The 26,708-nt window shown below is 39.7% G+C and overlaps 1 protein-coding gene and 1 pseudogene across 3 annotated transcripts in view; one reads left to right on the top strand and one right to left on the bottom strand.

The window, feature by feature from the left end:
- ARFGEF1 (ARF guanine nucleotide exchange factor 1) overlaps positions 1-26,708 on the top strand; it is a 227,310-nt gene that overhangs the window by 139,053 nt on the left and 61,549 nt on the right. The gene's annotated exons all lie outside the window — the stretch shown is intronic.
- Positions 1,522-2,817, bottom strand: LOC143688702 (L-lactate dehydrogenase B chain-like; annotated as a pseudogene).

The following is a 26,708-nucleotide window of genomic DNA, read 5'->3' as shown; positions in this document are numbered from 1 at the left end:
GGCCTGGGCTGAGCTGAAGTGCTGAAATGAGGTATGCTGAGTTGCTTGGGCTGTGCTACTTTGCACTCTCTCATTTAAGCACCAGCCAGTTAAGTCAAATATCATTTGTTGGAGCAGGCATGCCTCCTAGCTGACTGCAGATGTAATCAGCAACAGATGAGGTTCACGTACCATTGGCTCATGTCCACAGCAACAGAACCAGGTGCCTTCACCTGGCCAAGTTGACAACTGAATCTAACTACCACAATGTCATTTATAAAAGTTGGGAAATTTTTCAGCCATTATTTCTTCAAATTTAGTGCTTACTACCCAGTAGGCAGCATGAAGATAAGAAGGTAGAGGTATTATATATTTAAGATTCTAAAAAAGAAAAGGTGCCAGGGAAGAATTCTTTATATAGCAAAGCTGTCCTTCAAAAGTGAGAGAGAGGGGGTTGCAAGGGTAGTTCAGTGGTAGAATTCTCACTTGGCATGCAGGAGACCTGGGTTCAATTCCTGGCCCGGGCAACTCCCCGCCCCCCATCCCAACCCCTCAACCAAAGAAAAATTCTCCCTTCAAAAAAATAAGTGAGGGAGCAATTAAGAGTTTCACAGACAAAGGTACAATGCAAGGGGGAACCATGGTGTATATATACAGTGTACCATTGAGTGGCTGCAAGAAGGTTTAAAATTGTGAGGCATGCAACTAGGTATTAATGAACCTTACGGACTGTATGTTGAATGAAATGTCAGTAATAAAAGACAAATATTATCATGCCTCAATCATATGAAGTAACTATAATAATATACAGAAGCTCAGTGAACTAAAGTCAAGAGCATGGGTTATCAGGCTGGGGCCTGTTGTAAAGTATCCTAGATTATAAACTCTTACAGCAGTCACATATAGTCAGGAGTTCTTTTTCTCAGATACTGAGTTGTTTGTATATAACCTGGTTGTTCCCAGAAACTTTGGGTATTTATGTGGCACCTGAAACTCAGAGTTAGAGCTCTGAAGCTATCAAAGTCAGCACTACCCCATACAAGAATTGTTTAAAAAGTTGAAAAAGTTATCACATTTCAAGTAGAGGTATGAAGGGAGTTGATCTGGATAGGACTAAGGTAGAGCAGAATACACGGTAAAGGATGATATGGTCCAGGAAGCACCTGCAAATGTGGAGCTGTGTTCCAGTAGCCTTGATTCTTGAAAACAATTTTATAAACAGATAACTTTTACAATGACTGTGTGATTGTGAAAACCTTGTATCTGATGCTCCTTTTATCCAGGATATGGACAAATGAGTAAAAAAAATAATAATAATAAAGAATAGGAAATAAATAATAGGGGGGATAAGGGGTAAAATAAATTAAAGAAATATGAGTTTCTTATTTAGTTTCTCCCTTAAAGGGAGTTCTGTCAGCTAAAAAAAACAGAAGAGAGAGGGTGAGGGCACAAATTGAAAAATATTAGTAAGGGTAGCTTAAATTATAGAAAGGAGATAAAAAATAGATCTGACAAAAACCAAAGGATAATTTTTTTTTTCACACTACATAGTTTATTTGTTCAAGGGCTCCCATTGCAAGCATTAAACCAAGCATTTGCTATAATTCTGTGGGTCCAAATTCACATATTTAGGAAGAGAAAAGCAAGCTGTGTTCCATGTACATGGATGATAGCTAATGGCTCAAGGTTAATCACATTGCAGTTTTTTAATTTCTTCAGCATAGAGCTCAAATGTCCTTTAGGGCTTTATGGATGTCCCAGAACATATCTGCAGTCTTCTTGAGTTGAACAACTTCGGCTCCTGGGTGATAACACTGGTTAATCCACAAGCATTCAAGATACATGGAAGGCTTAAGAAGATTTTGTCTTCAGTGCCATATATTCCCTTCATCATTGTTGACACTGGATTAATCCTGGATAGATTTTTGAACATGCATTCAGTCAGATCAGCCACACTTAATCCAGTAGCCCAGTTGATATATCCTTTTAGCTTGATAACTTCATAAGCACTTTCAACAGCCATTTTATGCACTTCCGTCCAATTTTCACTGCCATTATCTATTCCCATTTCTGGATTCAGTCCTGGAGAGAAACTGTTGCCACCTTCACTCCACTCCACACAGCCACCCTTGAGTCTCTGTGTTCTCCCAGAATCCATCCATCACAGCTGTAAGGAGGAATGCCAAGTTTTTCAGTTATAATATAATGAAATCTAGCAGAATCCAGATTATACCCACTTCCAATCACACGGTGCTCAAGTAATCTTTAGTTTCCAGGTATCGTATATTAGAATTTTCACTGGGTTGGAAGCCACAATTGTGATGCAATTGGGACTGTAATTGACTATCTGAGGAACAATGAATTTGAAGACATTGAGATTCCACTGAACCTGGGCAGGGTACGGTGGCTCAGCAGGCAAGAATGCTTGCCTGCCATGTCAGAGTACCCAGGTTCGATTCCCGGTGCCTGCCCATTTGAAAAAAAAAAAAAAAAAAAAGAAAAGATTCCTCTGAACCAGTTTGAAGCAGTTCTCCTGCTTTTACTGACTGACTCCTCAGTTACCACCACGATCTTAGAATACGCAGTTACAGAGTAATCTTTATCTGCCACAATTTTACGTGTCTGAAGAAACAATCTACCATTGCTGCAGATCATTTCTCCTTTGAGTTTATCTTCCAAAACATTCACAAAGGCAAGTTCATCAGCCAGGGACTTTGCAAGAATGCTGATGGCACATGCCATATCTACTTGTCCAACACCCACTACAGTGATCTTATTGTTTAGGAATGTTTCCTCTTCTGCAACTGGTGCAATCAGTTTTTCCTTAAGCATGAGCATTGTGCACAGGAGGAGAGGGCTCTCAGGACAGCTCTACAAATCAGGTGGTGAAGACACAGTCAGTGGTGGTGAAGACTAAGCAAAAAGGATAAATTCTTCCTGGCCCTTTTCCCTTCTGGGATACACATGAGGTGTATGTTTGTGTGTTTCGTGTTGTCAGTCAGTTCCCTGAGACTGCTCTCAAATTTTTCCATTTTATTCTCCTTGTGTTCTTTAGTCCAAATTTGGTTGATCTGTCTTCTAGCTTGCTGATTCTTTCTTCTGCATTTCCAAATCTGCTGTTCTGTGTCTTCACTGTATTTTTAATTTTGTCTACTTTATATTTTATTTCTTTAATGTCTGATTTTTTTTTATGTATTCTTTCAGATTCTTCTTTATGATCTTCTATGTATCTTCTTAGTGTTCTTTATCTCTCTGTGCACATTTTCTTTGAATTGATTCCGGAGATTTGTTGCGTATCTTTGATTCATTTTTCCAGATTTAGTGTTTCCTCCAATCATTTGATTTGTTCCTTTGCGTCATTTCTTCTTGTTTTATTATACTCTGTGGTTTTTTGCTGACATCTGATCATCTGTTTATCTTGATGGATCTATTCTGAAGGACAGTTTCTCTCTTGTCTAGGATTTATTTGTTGCCTGGGTTTGTATGAGGGCACTGCTTTGGGAGTTGGGTAGTTGGTATTTCTCAGCTCAGACATGGCTGGGTACCTGTGTAGGGTATAAAGCAGCTTGGGTGGGCCTGGGACAGGGTCTGGAGAGGCTAAAAAGCCCTGTGATTTTTCCTTGTACTTTCTGGCTTGCCTAGTAGATGGTGCTCTTTGGTGACGTAATCATCCTCAGAAGCTGTTTACCTCCTGGAGCTCTACAGTGTCTGACCAGGTGCAGCTGAAATTACTGGGTTCCTGTTTTCTCACTTGCTGGCCTGAAACTGGCTTAGTTTGGGACTCTGCCCCTCCTGTACTTGTGGTGGGGGTCTCCCCCAGCCACTGTAGTCTGTAGCCATCCTTCAGTCAAGAATTGGGCTGCCCACTGGAGTTTCCCTCACAGGTGGGGGCTGGGCACCAGAACATAACAGTCTCTACGTTTTCTCAGACTCCTTGTCTCTAACTAACCTGGGTCTTGAAATGTCCTCCCCTGCCCTCTGGGGTCCCAGAGAGTTGATTTAGGCAGTTTTTGCTTGGCTACTTGATGCTTTGGGAAAGTATTTTTGCTTTTCCCTCCTTATTTCTCCATTTTGGAAATTCCGCCTGCTGCCCTTTTGTATTTTGCCCTCCCCTGTGGCTGAAGTCCTGCCACAAGTCCCTGTGGGCTTGGGCCTCTGTGTCTGGATATAGGTGGAGATTTATTTCACTAATGTGAGAGATTTTGTAATTTCTGTTCCAGGTGGGAGGGATCCCAGTTGCTGCCTCTCTGTACTTACGAAGCTGCCTAGGGTGGGGTAGGGAGGGGAGAGGACCAGTCTGTCTGTGATGAAAGTTTCCTACTTGATATTTTTCTCTTTCTTCGATTCAGCATTTATAGGATCCTTCTCCAGTCTTTACCTTCCTTCAAAGTTCTGAATAAGTGACAGTTGTCCCTTTTTTTTTTCACTGAATCTCTGGGGAGAGGTTTTCAGTAGCTGTTTACATTGCCATATTGATGATGTCACTCCCTTACTTTCTTATTTTCATGGTTCTATAAGGCACTCACAGACAATGATTTATTTACGTATCTTTTTAGCAGAGTTTGAGTCTGATTTTTCAATCTGAACCTAAAGTATATTTAACCTGGACTTCACATACCTTTGTTTTGGGTTATATTTTTAAAAGCTGTTTGTTTCTTTAAACTGGTAATTTATAATACTTGAATCTGTGTATTTTCCTATACCTATGTTCATACTTGTTATTTTGAAATAATATTAAAAGTTCCTTTTAATTAGGCCTAAGAGTCACCCCCAGGAGAACCTCTTCTGTCACTTAGAGGTGGCTTCTCTCTCTCAGCCAACACGACTAGCAAACTCACTGCTCTCCCCCCTTTCTACATGGGACCTTCCTGATAACGTGGGACAGAAATCCTAGAATGATCTGGAACTTAGTATCGAGGAATTAAGAAAACCTTCTTGACCAAAAAGGGGAAGAGCAAAATGAAACAAAATAAAGTGTCAATGGCTGAGAGATTCCAAACAGAGTCAAGTGGATATCCTGGAGCTTAGTCTTACACATTAAATAGATATCACCTGTTTAGTTAAGGCGTAATGGAGAGGCTGAGGGAACTGCCTGAAAATGTAAAGCTGTGGTCCAGTAGCCATGTTTCTTGAAGATGATTGTATAATGAGACAGCTTTCGCAATATGACTGTGATTTTGAAAGCCTTGTGTCTGATGCCTCTTTTATCTACCTTATCAACAGATAAGTAAAACATATGGATTAAAAATAAATAATAGCGGAAACAAATGTTAAATAAATTGAGTAGATTGAAATGCTAGTGATCAGTAAAAGGGAAGGGTAAGGGGTATGGTATGTATGAATTTTTTTCTGTTGTCTTTTTATTTCTTTTTCTGAATTGATGCAAATGTTCTAAGAAATGATCATGATGATGAATATACAACTATGTGATGATATTGTTAGTTATTGATTATATAGCAAGAATGGAATGATCATATGGTAAGAATGTTTGTGTTTGTATGTGGTTATGTTTCATAAATAAATAAATTTTTAAAAAGTTCCTTTTTATATCTTTTTTAGAAATACCTGGTTCTGGATTAAAAGTTTCTGAACATATACCAATTAAGAACCATTATCCTGAGAACTGATAATGTTTTTCACATCTCTCCTGTATTGTAGAACATGTACTTGGAGTACTAGTTTAGGAATGGTAACTGGTTGTTGTCATACTGTTTCCTACCAGATTGTTGGCTGGGGTCATGTGCCGATATGCATCTTGCAGCTATAGAACAGCTTGTGAATTTCTGTGAAGCTAAGTAACCTGATAGAAACTGAACCCGTAATCTTAAAAAAGAACACTGGTACTTTAAAGAAATTCCTTAAAACTGATTTTTCTCATTCTTAGTTATTTCAAAGTTACAATTTAGGTAAATTTTAACAAGTGAGTGCTTTATGCTCCCTTTTCGTCTAAAATATTTATAAGTAGGCTATCCTTTACATACAGTGTGAGCTGATGAATTTTTTTGAATTTGAGGTATAATTTGAATGTTTAACTTTTTTATGTACATTAATCTTCATCAGTAATAACAACTGGCTTTAAGTGATTTAAGTTCTAAAACTAGGCACCAGCTTCATTTGAGAACATGAGAATAAAAGTCCATGAGTATAGTGTTCCATAAAAGTTGTCAGGAGCAGAAAAGCAGGATTATGTTCACTACTTGCAGAACCCCACTGTGGCAGGAATGTTTTCTGTTTGAGCAGTATGCTTTTATTTTGGGTACTTGAAGGGAAAGAAATCACTACCTCCCACTTCCTGGGAGCCCCCAATCCATACCTCCCAACTCAGACTCACACGCGTACTTTATTGCTCCTTCTGATTTTCTGTCAAGACTTTTCTCTGTCTCTGATTGCATGATGCTGAAATATTATCCCATACTCAAAATTTTCAGGTGTAGTAGTCTCTTTTTTTTTAAGCATCTGACTGATCGCACTTGTGTGGGCTTTTGTTTTTTGTGTAACAGGTCAGATTTTTTCTTTGCTTTTTTGTTTTCAGTGTTCATTAGAACTTTAAGCAAATTTACTTTTTCTTTTATGCACTTTTTAGTGCTGTAACAAGATAAGCTTTTACAGTTATAATATGATAGTTTTATTTCCTTGAATATAATAAATTACATTTTAAAACTTTAGTAATACTTAGAAATTTTTGTGTGAAAAACATTCGTCCCACCCTTTCTGGCATTGCAGAAAGATCTCTGCAGTGGATAATAATTGAACTAAATGTATTTATGTGTCCTGATTATATCCTCTGAACATTCTGATTTCTTTATAGTTAATTTTGCTAGCTTCTGATGACTTACTTGATTGTTTCATGTGCTTTCCTGTAAGTTTATAGGAATCTTATCTTAAGATTTGTCTTAAGTCCTTTTTGAAAGGTGATTGGCATATATTTAGTTAGACAAATATCTCTTCAGAGATATCTTAAGCCTTTTGGGTTATTGTCCATCTGAGTTTCTGAATTTATGAAGTGTGAATATTTTGGCCATGCTATACCCACAGTTGATGACAGGGAAACTAACTTATTTCAAATTCTTACTCCATAGCTTTAATCAAACTACACAGGACAGTCCTGTCAAGGTCGTGCTTTTAAACAAGATAAAAACATTCTAAGGATACTTTGCCCAAATCACCTGATATCATTCAGTTGCCATGATGAATCAGATAAATTATATAGTTGTAAATAAACTTCATCTATTGTTATTTCATCCCCAGTTCTATAAATTCAGATTTTAAATTATTAACAAAATATTCATGCTATTTCAAACTAAGATTTGAATTTTGGGGGTACCTTTATTATCAAATAATTGTCATGACCCCTTTTTAGAGACTTATTACATCTTTTTAAATATTTGGGCATAAAAATTTCATTATCCAGTTCCCTCATTTCTTTTTTTTTTTTTTATTAATTAAAGAAAAAAAAGAAATTAACACAACATTTAGAAATCATTCCATTCTACATATGCAATCAGTAATTCTTAACATCATCACATAGATGCATGATCATCGTTTCTTAGTACATTTGCATTGATTTAGAGGAACTAGCAACACAACAGAAAAAGATATAGAATGTTAATATAGAGAAAAAAATAAAAATAATAATAATAGTAAAAAAAAAGGAAAAAGAAAAAAAAAGACAAACAGAGAGAAAAAAAAAAAAGCCTATAGCTCAGATGCAGCTTCATTCAGTGTTTTAACATGATTACTTTACAATTAGGTATTACTGTGCTGTCCATTTTTGAGTTTTTGTATCCAGTCCTGTTGCACAGTCTGTATCCCTTCAGCTCCAATTACCCATTATCTTACCCTATTTCTAACTCCTGATGGTCTCTGTTACCAATGACATATTCCAAGTTTATTCTCAAATGTCAGTTCACATCAGTGGGACCATACAGTATTTGTCCTTTAGTTTTTTGGCTAGACTCACTCAGCATAATGTTCTCTAGGTCCATCCATGCTATTACATGCTTCATAAGTTTATTCTGTCTTAAAGCTGCATAATATTCCATCGTATGTATACCACAGTTTGTTTAGCCACTCGTCTGTTGATGGACATTTTGGCTGTTTCCACCTCTTTGCAATTGTAAATAATGCTGCTATAAACATTGGTGTGCAAATGTCCGTTTGTGTTTTTGCCCTTAAGTCCTTTGAGTAGATACCTAGCAATGGTATTGCTGGGTCGTATGGCAATTCTATATTCAGCTTTTTGAGGAACTGCCAAACTGCCTTCCACAGTGGTTGCACCATTTGACTTTCCCACCAACAGTGGATAAGTGTGCCTCTTTCTCCGCATCCTCTCCAGCACTTGTCATTTTCTGTTTTGTTGATAATGGCCATTCTGGTGGGTGTGAGATGATATCTCATTGTGGTTTTGATTTGCATTTCTCTAATGGCCAGGGACATTGAGCATCTCTTCATGTGCCTTTTGGCCATTTGTATTTCCTCTTCTGAGAGGTGTCTGTTCAAGTCTTTTTCCCATTTTGTAATTGGGTTGGCTGTCTTTTTGTTGTTGAGTTGAACAATCTCTTTCTAAATTCTGGATACTAGACCTTTATCTGATATGTCATTTCCAAATATTGTCTCCCATTGTGTAGGCTGTGTTTCTACTTTCTTGATGAAGTTCTTTGATGCACAAAAGTGTTTAATTTTGAGCAGCTCCCATTTCTTTCTTTCCTTCTTCAGTGCTCTTGCTTTAGGTTTAAGGTCCATAAAACCGCCTCCAATTGTAAGTTTCATAAGATATCTCCCTACATTTTCCTCTAACTGTTTTATGGTCTTAGACCTAATGTTTAGATCTTTGATCCATTTTGAGTTAACTTTTGTATAGGGTGTGAGATACGGGTCTTCTTTCATTCTTTTGCGTATGGATATCCAGTTCTCTAGGCACCATTTATTGAAGAGACTGTTCTGTCCCAGGTGAGTTGGCTTGACTGCCTTATCAAAGATCAAATGTCCATAGATGAGAGGGTCTATATCTGAGCACTCTATTCAATTCCATTGGTCGATATATCGATCTTTATGCCAATACCATGCTGTTTTGACCACTGTGGCTTCATAATATGTCTTAAAATCAGGCAGCGTGAGACCACCAGCTTCGTTTCTTTTCCTCAAGATGTTTTTAGCAATTCGGGTCACCCTGCCCTTCCAGATAAATTTGCTTATTGGTTTTTCTATTTCTGAAAAATAAGTTGTCATGGTTAGGGACAGGTATCAACTTGGCCAAGTTGTGGTACCTGTTCATCTGATTGGGCAAGCACTGGCCTGTCTGTTGCAATGAGGACATTTCATAGGATTAGGTCATGATCACCTCAGCTACATCCACAGCTGATTACTTTTGTAATCAGCCAAAGGGGAGTGTCTTCTGCAATTAGTGATGCTAAATGCAATCATGGGAAGCCTTTTAAGGAGGACTCATAGGAGACAGGTTTCATTCCTGCTTTGGCTGGTGAGCCTCTCCTGTGGAGTTCATCCAGGCCATCCATTGGAGTCATCGGCTTCGCAGCCTGCCCTGTGGATTTTGGACTCTGCGTTCCTACGGTCACGTGAGACACTTTCATAAATTTTATATTTGCAAGTGTTCCCTGTTGATTCTGTTTCTCTAGAGAACCCTAACTAATACATCTTGGTACCAGGAGTGGTTCTTAAGGAACAGAATCTTAAAAATGGGTTTTTATGAATGGTTTTCTACTCTGACTGGGTTCAGAAACACTAAGGACTCTGATTCCCATAATCAGAATGACACTCCCAATCCATGGACTGAGTTGGCAAAGGAGATAGTCAAAATATCATTATTCGATTCTCCTAATGCTTCGCTTGTACGAAGCCAGACTCTGGGGGATAATGTTTTTGACACCTTTACAGAGTTATATAGAAATAAGAGTTATAGAGATGTTGGTTGGTTGTTGTTAGATACACTGTCTACATTAAAGGGTGAAAGGGATGGGCTTAAGGCTTCAAACAAGAAGCTTAAGTGCCATCTGAAAGATGTAGAGGTTTCTATGAGTATCCTGAAGGAAAATTTTATTTCCTGTAGCCGTAGACTTGAGATCTCTGAAAATCAGACTCAGAATCTTATTGTTAGAGTAGCAACTTTACAACGTAAACTGAAATCTCAGTCTTGCATGGTGTCTACCGTTAAAGTGAGGGCATTGATTGGAAAGGAGTGGGACCCGGAAAAATGGGATGGGGACATATGGATTGATAATGATGTTGAGGGTGAGGTTGAAACCCTAGACCATGCTGAGCCTTCTTTAGATAACCCTGTAATAGTCTGCCCTGAGGACATAGCCGCCCCACCTCCAGCCTGCCTTGAGGAATTGGTCACCCAACCTCCTCCTGAAGGGATTAGCCCTAGAGTTATTAATCCTGTTTCACCAGATGAAACTGCAAATGAAAGCCCTGAAGCAAATGGCTTGGAAGATATTTCTAATTCTTTTCATGACCCACCCCTACCACCCCTCATTTCTTCTAGACCTATAACTAGACTAAAGTCCCAACAGGCCCCTAAAGGTGAGGTACAAAGTATCACACATGAGGAGGTACGTTACACTCCAAATGAACTGTGTGAGTTTTCCAATTCATATAGATAGAAATCAGGGGAATATGTGTGGCAATGGATTTTAAGAGTGTGGGATAATGGTGGGAGGAATATAAGGCTGGATCAGGCTGAATTTATTGATATGGGCCCACTAAGCAGAGATTCTGCATTCAATGTTATAGCTAGAGCAGTTAGAAAAGGTGTTAACAGCTTGTTTGGGTGGTTGGTTGAAACATGGATCAAAAGGTGGCCAACATTACCTGAGGTTGAAATGCCAGAACTGCCCTGGTATAATGTAGATGAGTGGATCCAGAGGCTTAGAGAGATTGGGATGTTAAAGTGGATTTATCATGCAAAGCCTGCTCTTACACCCCAGGAATGTCCGGAGGATGCACCTTTTACCAGAGCAGTGAGAAATAAGTTTGTGAGACTAGCACCATCATCCCTCAAGAGCTCTGTGGTTGCACTTCTCTGTAGGTCAGATATTACTGTAGGAACTGCTGTCACTGAGCTGGAATCCTTAAACACAATGGGGATGACAGGATCCCGAGTTGGCAGAAGCCAGGTGGCAGCACTTAATCACCAAAGACAGGGTAGACGTGGGTATTATAATAGACAACAAACTCAAAGGAGGCATCAAAATTATATGACACGCAGAGATTTGTGGCGTTGGCTAGTAAATCATGGGGTGCCTAGAAATACAATAGAAGGGCAGTCTACTAAATTCTTGTTGGAGCTTATAAACAAAAGAGTTCTTGGTCAAGGAAACAGAAGTCTAACCTGAATTACAAAAACACAGAGTCACGGCCCCTTAATCAATTTCCAGACTTGAAACAGTTTACAGACCCTGAGCCCCTTGAATGAAGGGGAGGCCAGTTCCCTATGGGGGAGAAACCTGTTACACTGCCACAAATTTATACTGTTAACCTTCCTCTAAGTCTTCCCCAAGGAGACCGACGGCCTTTTACCAGGGTAACTGTGCATTGGGGAAAAGGAAATGATCAGATATTTCGGGGATTATTAGACACTGGTTCAGAAGTGACATTAATTCCAGGGGACCCAAAACGTCACTCTGGACCACCAGTCAGAGTGGGGGCTTATGGAGGCCAGGTGATCAATGGAGTTTTAGCTCAGGTCCGTCTCACAGTGGGTCCAGTGGGCCCCCGGACCCATCCTGTAGTTATTTCCCCAGTTCCGGAATGTATAATTGGCATAGACATACTGAGCAACTGGCAGAATCCCCACGTTGGTTCTCTAACTCGTGCAGTGAGGGCTATTATGGTGGGAAAGGCCAAGTGGAAGCCACTAGAACTGCCCCTACCAAGCAAAATAGTAAATCAAAAGCAATACCGTATTCCTGGAGGGATTGCAGAGATTACTGCCACTCTTAAGGACTTGAAAGATGCAGGGGTGGTGATTCCCACCACATCCCCATTCAACTCTCCTATTTGGCCTGTGCAGAAAACAGATGGGTCTTCGAGAATGACAGTGGATTATCGTAAACTCAACCAGGTTGTATCTCCAATTGCAGCTACTGTTCCAGATGTAGTATCATTGCTTGAGAAAATCAATACATCCCCTGGTACTTGGTATGCAGCTATTGATCTGGCAAATTCTTTTTTCTCAATAGCTATTAGTAAGGACCACCAGAAACAGTTTGCTTTCAGCTGGCAAGGTCAGCAATATACTTTTACTGTCCTACCTCAGGGGTATATCAACTCTCCAGCCCTATGTCATAATCTTGTTTGCAGAGACCTTGATCGTTTCTCCCTCCCACAAGACATCACACTGGTCCATTATATTGATGATATCATGTTGATTGGACCTAGTGAGCAAGAAGTAGCAACTACTCTAGATTTACTGGTAAGGCATTTGCGTGTCAGAGGATGGGAGATAAATCCAACAAAAATACAGGGGCCTTCCACCTCAGTAAAATTTCTAGGTGTCCAGTGGTGTGGGGCATGTCGAGATATCCCTTCTAAGGTGAAGGATAAATTGCTGCATCTGGCCCCTCCCACAACCAAAAGAGAGGCACAACGCTTAGTTGGTCTTTTTGGATTTTGGCGACAACATATTCCTCATTTGGGTGTGCTACTCTGGCCCATTTATCGAGTGACCAGAAAAGCTGCTAATTTTGAGTAGGTACCTGAACAAGAGGAGGCTCTGCGACAGGTCCAAGCTGCTGTGCAAGCTGCTCTGCCACTTGGGCCATATGATCCAGCAGATCCAATGGTGCTGGAAGTGTCAGTGGCAAATAGAGATGCTGTCTGGAGCCTTTGGCAGGCCCCTATAGGAGAATCACAACACAGACCCTTAGGATTTTGGAGCAAAGCCTTACCATCTGCTACAGATACCTACTCTCCTTTTGAGAAACAGCTTTTGGCCTGCTACTGGGCCTTAGTAGAGACTGAACGCTTAACCATGGACCACTAAGTTACCATGAGACCTGAGTTGCCTATCATGAGTTGGGTGTTGTCTGACCCACCAAGCCATAAAGTTGGGTGTGCACAGCAGCACTCTATTGTAAAGTGGAAATGGTATATACGAGATAGAGCCAGAGCAGGTCCTGAAGGCACAAGTAAGTTACATGAAGAAGTGGCACAAATGCCCATGGTTTCCACTCCTGCTGCCACATTACCTTCTCTTTCCCAGACCAGAGCTATGGCCTGTTGGGGAGTTCCTTACAGTGAATTGACTGAGGAAGAGAAAACTCGGGCCTGGTTTACAGATGGTTCAGCACGATATGCGGGTACCACCCGAAAGTGGACAGCTGCAGCATTACAACCCCTTTCTGGGGTGTCCTTGAAGGACAATGGTGAGGGGAAATCCTCCCAGTGGGCAGAACTTCGAGCAGTGCACCTGGTTTTTCATTTTGCTTGGAAGGGGTGGACATGTGGTAGTTAGATTAGTTGTCAACTTGGCCAGGTGAAGGCACCTAGTTCTGTTGCTGTGGACATGAGCCAATGGTAGGTGAATCTCATCTGTTGCTAATTACATCTGCAGTCGGCTAGGAGGCGTGTCTGCTGCAATGAGTGATGTTTTCACATAATTGGCTGGTGCTTAAATGAGAGAACGCAATGTAGCACAGCCAAGCAGCTCGGCATTCCTCATCTCAGCACTTGCAGCTCAGCCCAGGCCTTTGGAGATGCAGAAAGAAGTCACCCCAGGGAAAGTTGTTGGAACCCAGGGGCCTGGAGAGAAGACCAGCAGAGACCATCTTGTGCCTTCCACATAAGAAAGAACCTCAGTGGAAAGTGAGCTGCCTTTCCTCTGAAGAACCAACAAAATAAATCCCCTTTTATTAAAAGCCAGTCCGTCTCTGGTGTGTTGCATTCCGGCAGCTAGCAAACTAAAACAGAGTTGGTACCGGAGAGTGGGGTGCTGCTGCGGTTTGCAAATACCAGATATGTTGTAACAATTTTTGGATGGCTAAAGGGAAGATTTTGGAGGAACCGTGAAGAGAATGATGGAGAAGTCCTGGAGGGTTTGAAGAGACTGTTGATGTAAATGGAACTACTGCCAATCTTGACAAAGGAGGACACAAAAGGGAGAGATTAGAGTTTGCAGAGTGAGAACCATGGAAGTTCGGGTCTTAAGCCAAGAAACCTCGGCCAGGAGAGTGGACCCACCTGTATGCATGGAGAGGGTGAGTTTACCCTGAAAGGTGAGGATGAGTCTCCCCTCTCATTGCAGTGGAATAGTTGTGCAGCCGTGGGCCTTGGAAAAGGCATAGCATGCTCCTTGGGGGACTGGGAGAGCCTGGCTGACACCATGTGGAGGGGTTGAGCGTGTGCCCCAGAAATGGCAGAGAGCCCAGGGGTGGCCCTGATGCCTGGAGAGAGTGGAGCCTAGAGGTGGTCTCCTCAGTGTTCCCCGAGGTTGATTTGGAAAGAGGCAGGCCACTGCATAGGCCCTTGAAAGGGGTGGGACTGCCACTTTCTACAGCCAAAGGATAAATGGCTTTCAGACTTTGAAATCCAATGGTGTTTGCCTGCAGGTTTTCCTTCCAATTTCTCCCTATGGAAATGACAATCTATATCCTGTGAATATCCTCCTTTGCATCTTGGCACTAGACAACTTGTTTTGAGATTCACAGGTCCACAGCAAGAACATAAATTTTTGCATCTGTTTAAGGTGATGCTTGAAGTTGCCAAGTTGACAAGGGGTGGACATGTGTTAGTTAGATTCAGTTGTCAACTTGGCCAGGTGAGCATACCTAATCTTGTTGCTGCGGACATAAGCCAACGGTACGTGAACCTCATCTGTTGCCAATTACATCTGCAGTCGGCTAGGAGGCGTGTCTGCTGCAATGAGTGGCATTTGACTTAATTGGCTGGTGCTTAAATGAGAGATTGCAACATAGCGCTGCTAAGCAGCTTGGCATTCCTCATCTCAGCACTTGCAGCTCAGCCCAGGCCTTTGGAGATGCAGAAAGAAGTCACCCCGGGGAAAGTTGTTGGAACCCAGGGGCCTGGAGAGAAGACCAGCAGAGACCATCGTGTGCCTTCCACGTAAGAAAAGAGCTCAGTGGAAAGTTAGCTGCCTTTCTTCTGAAGAACCAACAAAATAAATCCCCTTTTATTAAAAGCCAATCCATCTCTGGTGTGTTGCATTCCGGCAGCTAGCAAACTAGAACATAAGTTGTTGGGATTTTGATTGGTATTGCATTGAATCTGTAGATGAGTTTAGGTAGGATTGACATCTTAATTATATTTAGTCTTCCAGTCCATGAACACGGTATGCCCTTCCATCTGTTTAGGTCTTCTGTGATTTCTTTTAACAGTTTTTTGTAGTTTTCTTTGTATAGGTTTTTGGTCTCTTTAGTTAAATTTATTCCTAGGTATTTTATTCTTTTAGTTGCAATTGTAAATGGGATTTGTTTCTTGATTTCCCCTTCAGCTTGTTCATTGCTAGTGTATAGAAATGCTACAGATTTTTGAATGTTGATCTTGTAACCTGCTACTTTGCTGTACTCATTTATTATCTCTAGTAGTTTTGTTGTGGATTTTTCCGGGTTTTCGACATATACTATCATATCGTCTGCAGACAGTGATAGTTTTACTTCTTCCTTCCAATTTTGATGCCTTGTATTTCTTTTTCTTGTCTAATTGCTCTGGCTAGAACCTCCAACACAATGTTGAATAATAGTGGTGATAGTGGACATCCTTGTCTTGTTCCTGATCTTAGGGGGAAAGTTTTCAATTTTTCCCCATTGAGGATGATATTAGCTGTGGGTTTTTCATATATTCCCTCTATCATTTTAAGGAAGTTCCCTTGTATTCCTATCTTTTGAAGTGTTTTCAACAGGAAAGGATGTTGAATCTTGTCAAATGCCTTCTCTGCATCAATTGAGATGATCATGTTATTTTTCTGCTTTGATTTGTTGATTTGGTGTATTATATTAATTGATTTTCTTATGTTGAACCATCCTTGCATACCTGGGATGAATTCTACTTGGTCATGATGTATAATTCTTTTAATGTGTTGCTGTATTCGATTTGCTAGTATTTTGTTGAGGATTTTTGCATCTATATTCATTAGAGAGATTGGTCTGTAGTTTTCTTTTTTTGTAATATCTTTGCCTGGTTTTGGTATGAGGGTGATGTTGGCTTCATTGAATGAATTAGGTAGCTTTCCCTCCACTTCGATTTTTTTGAAGAGTTTGAGGAGAGTTGGTACTAATTCTTTCTGGAATGTTTGATAGAATTCACATGTGAAGCCGTCTGGTCCTGGACTTTTCTTTTTAAGAAGCTTTTGAATGACTGATTCAATTTCTTTACTTGTGATTGGTTTGTAGAGGTCATCTATTTCTTCTTGAGTCAAAGTTGGTTGTTCATGTCTTTCCAGGAACCCGTCCATTTCATCTAAATTGTTGTATTTATTAGCATAAAGTTGTTCATAGTATCCTGTTATTACCTCCTTTATTTCTGTGAGGTCAGTAGTTATGTCTCCTGTTCCATTTCTGATCTTATTTGTTTGCATCCTCTCTCTTCTTCTTTTTGTCAATCTTGCTAAGGGCCCATCAATCTTATTGATTTTCTCATAGAACCAACTTCTGGTCTTATTGATTTTCTCTATTGTTTTCATGTTCTCAATTTCATTTATTTCTGCTCTAATCTTTGTTATATCTTTCCTTTTGTTTGCTTTGGGGTTAGTTTGCTGTTCTTTCTCCAGTTCTTCCAAGTGGACAGTTAATTCCTGCATTTTTGCCTTTTCTTCTTTTCTGATATAGGCATTTAGGGCAATAAATTTCCCTCTTAGCACTGCCTTTGCTGTGTCCCATAGGTTTTGATATGTTGTGTTTTCGTTTTCATTCGCCTCGAGATATTTACTAATTTCTCTTGCTATTTCTTCTTTGACCCACTCATTGTTTAAGAGTGTGTTTTTGAGCCTCCACATATTTGTGAATTTTCTGGCACTCTGCCTATTATTGATTTCCAACTTCATTCCTTTATGATCCGAGAAAGTGTTGTGTATGATTTCAGTCTTTTTAAATTTGTTAAGACTTGCTTTGTGACCCCGCATATGGTCTATCTTTGAGAATGATCCATGAGCACTTGAAAAAAAGGTGCATCCTGCTGTTGTGGGATGTAATGTCCTATAAATGTCTGTTGAGTCTAGCTCATTTATAGTAATATTCAGATTCTCTATTTCTTTCTTGATCCTCTGTCTAGATGTTCTGTCCATTGATGAGAGTGGTGAATTGAAGTCTCCAACTATTATGGTATATGTGTCTATTTCCCTTTTCAGTGTTTGCAGTGTATTCCTCACGTATTTAGGGGCATTCTGGTTCGGTGCACAAATATTTATGATTGTTATGTCTTCTTATTTAATTGTTCCTTTTATTAGTACATAGTGTCCTTCTTTGTCTCTTTTAACTGTTTTACATTTGAAGTCTAATTTGTTGGATATTAGTATAGCTACTCCTGCTCTTTTCTGGTTGTTATTTGCATGAAATATCTTTTCCCAACCTTTCACTTTCAATCTGTGTTTATCTTTGGGTCTAAGATGTGTTTCCTGTAGACAGCATATAGAAGGATCCTGTTTTTTAATCCATTCTGCAAGTCTGTGCCTTTTGATTGGGGAATTCAGTCCATTAACTTTTAGTGTTATTACTGTTTGGATAATATTTTCCTCTACCATTTTGCCTTTTGTATTATGTACATCATATCTGATTTTCCTTCTTTCTACACTGTTCTCCATACCTCTCCCTTCTGTCTTTTCGTATCTGACTCTAGTGCTCCCTTTAGTATTTCTTGCAGAGCTGGTCTCTTGGTCACAAATTCTCTCAGTGACCTTTTGTCTGAAAATGTTTTTATTTCTCCCTCATTTTTGAAGGACAATTTTGCTGGATATAGAAGTCTTGTTTGGCAGTTTTTGTCTTTTAGTAATTTAAATATATCATCCCACTGTCTTCTAGCTTCAATGGTTTCTGTTGAGAAATCTACACATAGTCTTATTGGGTTTCCCTTGTATGTGATGGATTGTTTTTCTCTTGCTGCTTTCAGGATCCTCTCTTTTTCTTTGACCCCTGACATTCTAACTAGTAAGTGTCTTGAAGAACGCCTATTTGGGTCTATTCTCTTTGGGGTGCGCTCACTTCTTGGTTCTGTAATTTTAGGTCTTTCATAAGAGTTGGGAAATTTTCAGTGATAATTTCTTCCATTAGTTTTTCTCCTCCTTTTCCCTTCTCTTCTCCTTCTGGGACACCCACTACACGTATATTTGTGCGCTTCATATTGTCCTTGAGTTCCCTGATCCCCTGTTCAAATTTTTCCATTCTTTTCCCTGTAGTTTCTGTTTCTTTTTGGAATTCAGATGTTCCATCCTCCAAATCACTAATTCTATCTTCTGTCTCTTTAAATCTATGATTGTAGGTATCCATTGTTTTTTCCATCTTTTCTACTTTGTCCTTCACTTCCGTAAGTTCTGTGATTTGTTTTTTCAGTTTTTCTATTTCTTCTTTTTGTTCAGCCCATGTCCTCTTCATGTCCTCCCTCAATTTATCGATTTGGTTTTTGAAGAGGTTTTCCATTTCTGTTCATATATTCAGCATTAGTTGTCTCAGCTCCTGTATCTCATTTGAGCTATTCGTTTATTCCTTTGACTGGGCCATATTTTCAATTTTCTGAGCGTGATCCATTATCTTCTGCTGGCGTCTGGGCATTTAGTCAGATTTCCCTGGGTGTTGGACCCAACAGGTTGAAAGATTTTTCTGTGAAATCTCTGGGTTCTGTTTTTTCTTATCCTGCCCAGTAGGTAGCGCTCATGGCACTCGTTTGTCTATGGGTCCCACCAGTAAAAGGTGCTGTGGGTCCTTTAACTTTGGAAAATGCTTGCCGTGGGGGAGGTTCGCCAGCCGAAGCGGGTTGGGGAAGTGCCAATCCGAATCTCCCAGCCGGCCCGGGGATCCGAGTGCGGGGAGGGTCGCCGGCCGCTGCAGCCTGGGTAAGCGCCCGTCCGAATCTCTTAGCCGGCCCGGGGTGCCAAGCATGGCGGGTGGGCCCTAGTCGTCACGGCCCGGGGGAGTGCCCCATTCCCACCCGGACCCGGAAGCCACGTGTTTGGAAGGGACCCCAGTCACCGTTCTCCGCGGCCTGGGGAATTCCGATCCTATTCTCCCAGCTGGTCCGGGGGACTGCGCGTAGGGGGGGATGCCAGTCGCTACGGCTTGAGGGGACTGCCTGTCCGATTCTCCTAGCCGACCGGGGAAGGAGGAAGGGAGGGACTCCGGCCGCCTTCCGCCCGGCCCCGGAGATGTAATTTAATCAGGAGTGGTTGTTAAGCTGGATTAGATGGAGGCATGTCTCCACCCATCTGGGTGAGTCTTGATTAGTTTCTGAAGTCCAGTTTTTCAATTGGTCCCGGACTTCCAACTGGGCTCCCACTTCAAAGCTGATTCCTCATCTGTTGGGTGGATGCTTTGTCATTTTCAGTCATCAACGGGGTTGCTTTTATTTCCTCACGGCCGCGGTCTGGCTGCGCCGCTCCAGGACCAACCGACAGAAGGACTCTGCGTGCTGCGCACCACGTGACCCCGGGACTCGCCCAGCGTATCCACCGCCCCCCAAATACACGCACTATCGCCACCACCGAGTGACGCAGCGGCCCCTCCCTCATTTCTTAATGCAGATTGCTAATGTCTGTGTCAGAGAGATATGAATTTGTATATGCCAGTATGGATCTTTCTTAAGTTATTTTCATTTTCTGTAACTTCCTTTTTTCATTAAAAAAAAAATTTTTTTTTAAATATAACAACTAACAAAAACATTCTTAACATATGATCATTCCATTATACATATATAATCAGTAATTCACAGTATCATCACATAGTTACATAATCATCATCATGATCATTTCTTAGAACATTTGCATCAATTCAGAAGAAACAATGAAAAAGACAGAAAAAAATCCATACATACCATACCCCTTACCCCTCCCTTTCATTGATCACTAGCATTTCACTACTAAGTTTATTTTAACATTTGTTCACCCTATTATTTATTTTTATGCCATATGTTTTACTCATCTGTTTTTAAGGTAGATAAAAGGAGCGTCAGACACAAGGTTTTCACAATCACATAGTTACATTGTGAAAACTGTATCATTATACAATCATCTTCAAAAAACATGGCTACTGGACACAGCTCTACATTTTCAGGCAGTTCGCTGCAGCCTCTCCATTACATCTTGAATAAGAAGGTGATATCTATTTACCGCGTAAGAATAACCTAACCTGCAGGATAACCTCTCGACTCTGGAATCTCTCAGCCATTGACACTTTGTCTCATTTCACTCTTCCCCCTTTTGATCGAAAAGGTTTTCTCAATCCCTTGATTCTGAGCCTCAGCTCATTCTAGGGTTTCTGTCCCACATTGCCAGGAAGGTCCACACCCCTGGGAGTCATGTCCCACATAGACAGGGGGAGGGCAGTGAGTTTGCTTGTTGTGCTGGCTAGAGAGAGAGGCCACATCTGAGTAACAAAAGATGTTCTCTCGGAGGTGACTCTAAGGCCTAATTTGAAGTAGGCTTGACCTATCCTTTGTGGGGTTAAGTTTCATATGAACAAACCCCAAGATTGGAGCTCAGCCTATTGCTTTGGTTGTCCCCACTGCTTGTGAGACTATCAAGAATTTTCCACGTGGGAAAGTTGAATTTTCCCCCTTTCTCACCATTTCCCCTAGAGGATTTTGCAGATACTTTTTTATTCACTGTTCAAATCACTCTGGGATTTATTGGGACATCACTCTGGATGAACATACAAAATCTTATGCCCTACTCGAGGTTCCATGTACTTATGGTGTTCAGTTAAGCTGTCCATATAAGTTATATTAGGAACTGCACTAGTCAAAATATAAATTTTGCACCAAATAAACATTTTTTGCTTTAGTCTCGCACATAAGTTAAACTTTTAAAATATTAATTACCATCTCTTTTCAACAAACTGCAGTAATGACATTCCTTTGTTCTTCCTCATGGAAAAAACATTTTTAAATTTGTGCATTTAGTCACTATCATGATGCACTCTAGGCATTCCTAGATTATACCATCTCACTCTTTACTGTCTTGCTTTCTTCTGATTTCACTTGTGCCCCCAGACCTTCCTCTATCATTCTCACATGCAGCTTCCTTCAGTGTACTAATGTTATTGTATTACAGTTAGGTAGTATTATGCTGTCCATTTCTGAAGTTTTACAATCAGTCCTTTGGCACAATCTGTATCCCTTCAGCTCCAATTACCCAGTATCTACCCAATTTCTATCTCCTGATGGTCCCTGTTCTTAGCTGAAACTCTGCAAGTTCATTCACTAATGTTAGTTCATATCAGTGAGACCATACAGTATTTGTGCTTTTGTTTCTGGCTAATCTCACTCAGCACAATGTCCTCAAGGTTCATCTATGTTGTTACATATTTCATAACTTTATTCTGTCTTACAGCTGCATAATATTCCATCATAGGTATATACCACAGCTCGTTTAGCCACTTTCCTACTGATGGACATTTGGGCTGTTTTCATCTCTTGGCAATCATAAATAATGCCGCTGTAAACACTGGTGTGCAAATGTTCGTTTGCGTCCCTGCACTCATGTCCTCTGAGTAGATGCCCAGCAATGGTATTGCCAGATCATACAGCAAATCTATACTTAGCTTCCTGAGCAACCGCCAAACTGCCTTCCACAGCAGTTGTACCATTTGACACTCCCACCAACAGCGGATAAGTGTGCCTCTTTCTCCACATCCTCTCCAGCACTTGTCGTTTTCTGTTTTATTGATAATGGCCATTCTGGTGGATGTGAGATGATACCTCATTGTGGTTTTGATTTGCATTTCCTAATAGTCAGAGATGTTGAGCATCTTTTCATGGGCCTTTTGGCCATTTATATTTCCTTTTCTGAGAACTGACTGCTCATGTCTTTTGCCCATTTTGTAACTGGGTTGTTTGTCTTTTTGTTGTGGAGTTGAACAATCTCTTTATATATTCTGGATACTAGACCTTTATCTGATATATCATTTCCAAATATCGTCTCCCATTGTGTTTTACGTTATTGACAAAGTTCTTTGATGTGCGAAAGTGTTTAATTTTCAGGAGCTCCCGTTTCTTTCTTTCTTTCTTCAGTGCTCGTGCTTTGGGTGCAAGATTTAGGAAACCACCTCCTATTATAACATGTATAATATATTTCCCTACATTTTCTTCTAAAAGTTTTATGGTCTTAGAGCTAATGTTTAGGTCTTTGATCCACTTGGAGTTAATTTTTGTATAGGGTGTGAGATATGGATCCTCTTTCATTCTTTTGCATATGATATCCAGTTCTCTAGGCACTATTTATTGAAAAGACTGTTCTGTCCCAGGTGAGTTGGCTTGACCGCCTTGTCAAAGATCAACCGTCCATAGGTGAGAGGGTCTATATCTGAACACTCTGTTCAATTCCATTGGTCAGTATATCTGTCTTTATGCCAGCACCATGCTGTTTTGACCACTGTAGCTTCATAAAATGCCTTAAAGTCAGGTAGTATGAGACCTCCAACCCCATTTTTCTTTCTCAGGATATTTTTAGCTATTCAGGGCACCCTGCCCTTGCGGATGAATTCAGTTATTGGTTTTTCTATTTCTGAAAAGGAAGTTTTTTGGTACTTTAATTGGTATTGCATTGAATCGATAAATCAATCTAGGTAGAACTGACGTCTTAACTATATTGAGTCTTCCAATCTGTGAACACAATATGCCTTCCATTTATTTAGGTCATCTGTGATTTCTTTCAGCAATTTCTTGAAGTTTTCTTTGTATAGGTCTTTTGTATCCTTAGTTAAATTTATTCCTAAATAGTATATTCTTTTGGTTGCAATTGTAAATGGAATTTTTTTCTTGATTTCCCCCTCAGATTGTTCAATACTAGTGTATAGAAACACTACAGAGTTTTAAGTGTTGATCTTGTAACCAGCCACTTTGTTGTACTCATTTATTAGCTCTAGTAGTTTTGCTGTGGATTTTTCGGGGTTTTCAACATATAATATCATATTATCTGCAAACAGTGAGAGTTTTGCTTCTTCCTTTCCAATTTTGATGGCTTGTATTTCTTTTTCTTGTCTAATTGCTCTGGCTAGAACTTCCAATATAATATTGAATAACAGTGGTGATAGTGGTCATCCTTGTCTTGTTCCTGATCTTAGGGGGAAATTTTTCAGTTTTTCCCCATTGTGGATGATATTAGCTGTGGTTTTTCATATATTTCCTTTATCGTTTTGAGGAATTTCCCTTCTATTCCTATCCTTTGTAGTGTTTTCAACAGGAAAGGATGTTGAATTTTGTCATATGCTTTTTTGCATTAATTGAGTCGATCACGTGGTTTTTCTGCTTTGATTTGTTGATTTGGTGTATTACATTAATTGATTTTTTTATGTTGACCCATCCTTGCATACCTGGGACGAATCCTACTTGGTCATGGTGTATATATAATTCTTTTAGTGTACTACTGGATTCAATTTGCTAGAATTTTGTTGACGATTTTTGCACCTGTATTCATTAGAGAGATTGGTGTGTAGTTTTCTTTTTTTGTAATATCTTTTTCTGGCTTTGGTATGAGGGTGATGTTGGCTCGTAGAATGAGTTAGGTAGCTTTCCCTCCTCTTCAATTTTTTTATAGAGTTTGAGCATGATTGGTACTAATTCTTTCTTGAATGTTTGGTAAAACTCACATGTGAAACCTTTTGGTCCTGGACTTTCTTTTTGGGGAGCTTCATAATGACTGAATTAGTTTCTTTACTTGTGATTGGTTTGTTGAGGTTGTCTGTTTCTTCTCGAGTCGATGTTTGTTGTTCATGCCTTTCTAGAAAGTTGTGCATTTCATCTACATTGTCAAATTCATTAGCATAAAGTTGTTCATAGTATCCTATCATTACTTCCTTTATTTCTGTGGGGTCAGTGGTTATGTCTCCTCATCCATTTATGAGTATATTTATATGCATCCTATCTGTTTTTGTCAATCTCGCTAAAGTCCATCAATCTTACTGATTTTCTCATAGAACCAACTTCTGGTTTTGTTGATTTTCTCAGTTGTTTGCATGTTCTCAGTTTCATTTACTGCTGCTTAAATCTTCATTATTTCTTTCATTTTGCTTCCTTTCAGGTTAGTTTGCTGTTCTTTCTCTAGATCTTCCAAGTGGACAGTTAATTCCTCGATTTTTGCCATTTCTTCTTTTTTGATATAGGCATTTAGGGCAATAAATTTCCTTCTTAGCACTGCCTTTGCTGCATCCTGTAAAGTTTGATATGTTGTGTTTTCATTTTTATTTGCCTCGAGATATTTACTGATTTCTCTTGTAATTTCTTCCTTTACCCACTGTTTGTTTTAAGAGTGTGTTATTGAGCCTCCATATATTTGTGAATTTACTGGTGCTCTGCCTATTATTGGTTTCCTTTTTCATTCATTCCTTTTTGATCTGAGAAAGTGTTTTGTATGATTTCAATCTTTTTAAATTTATTGAGACTTGCTTTGTGACCCAGTATATGATCTATCCTTGAGAATGATCCATGAGCAGTTGAGAAAAAGATGTATCCTGCTGTTGTGGGGTGTAATGTTCTATAAATGTCTAAGTCTAGCTCATTTATTGTATTATTCCAATTTTCTACTTCTTCATTGATCTGCTGTCTAGATGTTCTGTCCATTGATGAGAGTGAGGAATTGATGTCTCCAGCTGTTTTGGTAGATGTGTCTATTTCTCTTTTCAGTGTTTGCCTCATATATATTGGAGCATTCTGGTTTGGTGCATAAATATTTATGATTGTTTCCTGTTGAATTGTTCCTTTTATTAATACATAGTATCCTTCTTTGTCTTTGAACTGTTTTACATTTGAAATCTGATTTGTTGGATATTAGTATAGCTACTCCTGCTCTTTTCTGATTGCTATTTGCATGAAATATCTTTTCCCAACCTTTCACTTTCAACTGATGTTTATCCTTGGGACTAAGATATGTTTCCAGTAGATAGCATATAGATGGGTCCTTTTGTTAATCCATTCTGGCAATCTGTGTCTTTTGATTTGGGAGTTTAACCCATTAACATTTAGTGTTATTACTGTATGGGTAGTACATTCTTCTACCATTTGGTCTTTTGGAGTTTATTTGTGCTATCTAATTCTTCTTATTTTTACCTTTGTTGATAGTCTTCATTTCTGCACTCTTCTCCACACCTCTCTCCTGTCTTTTTGTATCTGCCTTTAGTGCTCCTTTAGCATTTTTTGCAGAGCCAGTCTCTTGGTCACAAATTCTCTCAGTGATTTTTTGTCTGAAAATGTTTTGATTTTTCCCTCATTTGTGAAGGACAGTTTTGCAGGATATAGAATTCTTGGGTTCGCAGTTTTTCTCTTTTAGAATCCTCAATATATCATACCACTGTCTTCTTGCCTCCATGGTTTCTGCTGAGAAATCTACAGTCTTACTCAGCTTCCCTTGGAGGTGATGGATTGCTTTTCTCATGTTCTTTTCAAGATTTTCTCTTTCTCTTTGACATTTTACATTCTGATTAGTAAGTGTCTCGGAGTATGTCTATTTGAATCTGTCCTTTTTGGTGTACGTTGCAATTCTGAGATCTGTAATTTTAAGTGTTTCACAAGAGTTGGGAAATTTTCAGTGATAATTTCCTCCATTAGTTTTTTTTCCTCCTTTTCCCTTCTCTTCTCCTGGGACACCCACCGCATGAATATTTGTATACTTCACGTTGTCATTCAATTCTCTGAGTCCCTGCTCATATTTTTCCATTCTTTTCCGTATATATTCTTTTGCTTGTCGAATTTCAGATGTTCCGTCCTCCAGTTCATTAATCCTATCTTCTGCCTCTTGAAATCTGATGTTGTAGGTTACCATTGTTCTTTTCATCTCTTCTCCTGTGCCTTTCATTCCCATAAGTCCTGTGATTTGTTTTTTCAGACTTTTAGTTTCTTCTTTTTGTTCATTCCTTGCCTTCTTTATATGCTCCCTCATTTCATTGATTTGATTTTTGATGAGGTTTTCCATGTCTGTTCAAACATTCTGAATTTATTGTTTCAATCCTGTATCTCATTTGAATTGTTGGTTTGTTCCTTTGACTGGGTTATAGCTTCAATTTTCCTAGTGTGATTCATTAATTTTTGCTGGCATCTAGGCATTTAATTACCTTAATTAGTTTATTCTGTAGATTTTTTTCATTTCTTTTACCTAGTATTTTCTTACTGGATGACTTTGTTATCTGTTCTTTGACATTCAGTTCAGCTTATTCTGGGCCACTATCTTAGGTTTTGTTTAACAGAGCAGAATTTTTCAGTTCTTGTTTTCTTGTTTCTTGCCCTGCCTGTATGGTACCTTTTCCCCCACCCCTTTCGTGGAGGGTCTCCTTAGGTATTATAGACCCCAGCCAGATTTTCCCAAACCAAACTGACCTCCTGTTAGGAGGTAAGAGTCACCTGCGTCAGTTTTCTCTGAGGATAAGACCCAGCAGGTTGAAAGTCTTTCCTACGACGTCTCTGGACTCTGTGTTTTTCCTGTCCTGCCCATTATGTGGCACTCTTCTGCCTGCAGGTCCCACCAGCATAAAGTGATGCATTATCTTTAACTTCAACAGACTCTCCTGCTGGGGGTGTGGTGGAGACAGAGGAAAGATTGCAGGCTGACTTTAATTGCTTCA

Source organism: Tamandua tetradactyla, chromosome 6 (genome assembly GCF_023851605.1).
Source record: "Tamandua tetradactyla isolate mTamTet1 chromosome 6, mTamTet1.pri, whole genome shotgun sequence".
NCBI lineage: Eukaryota > Metazoa > Chordata > Mammalia > Pilosa > Myrmecophagidae > Tamandua > Tamandua tetradactyla.
This window is presented reverse-complemented; position numbering and strand designations above follow the sequence as displayed.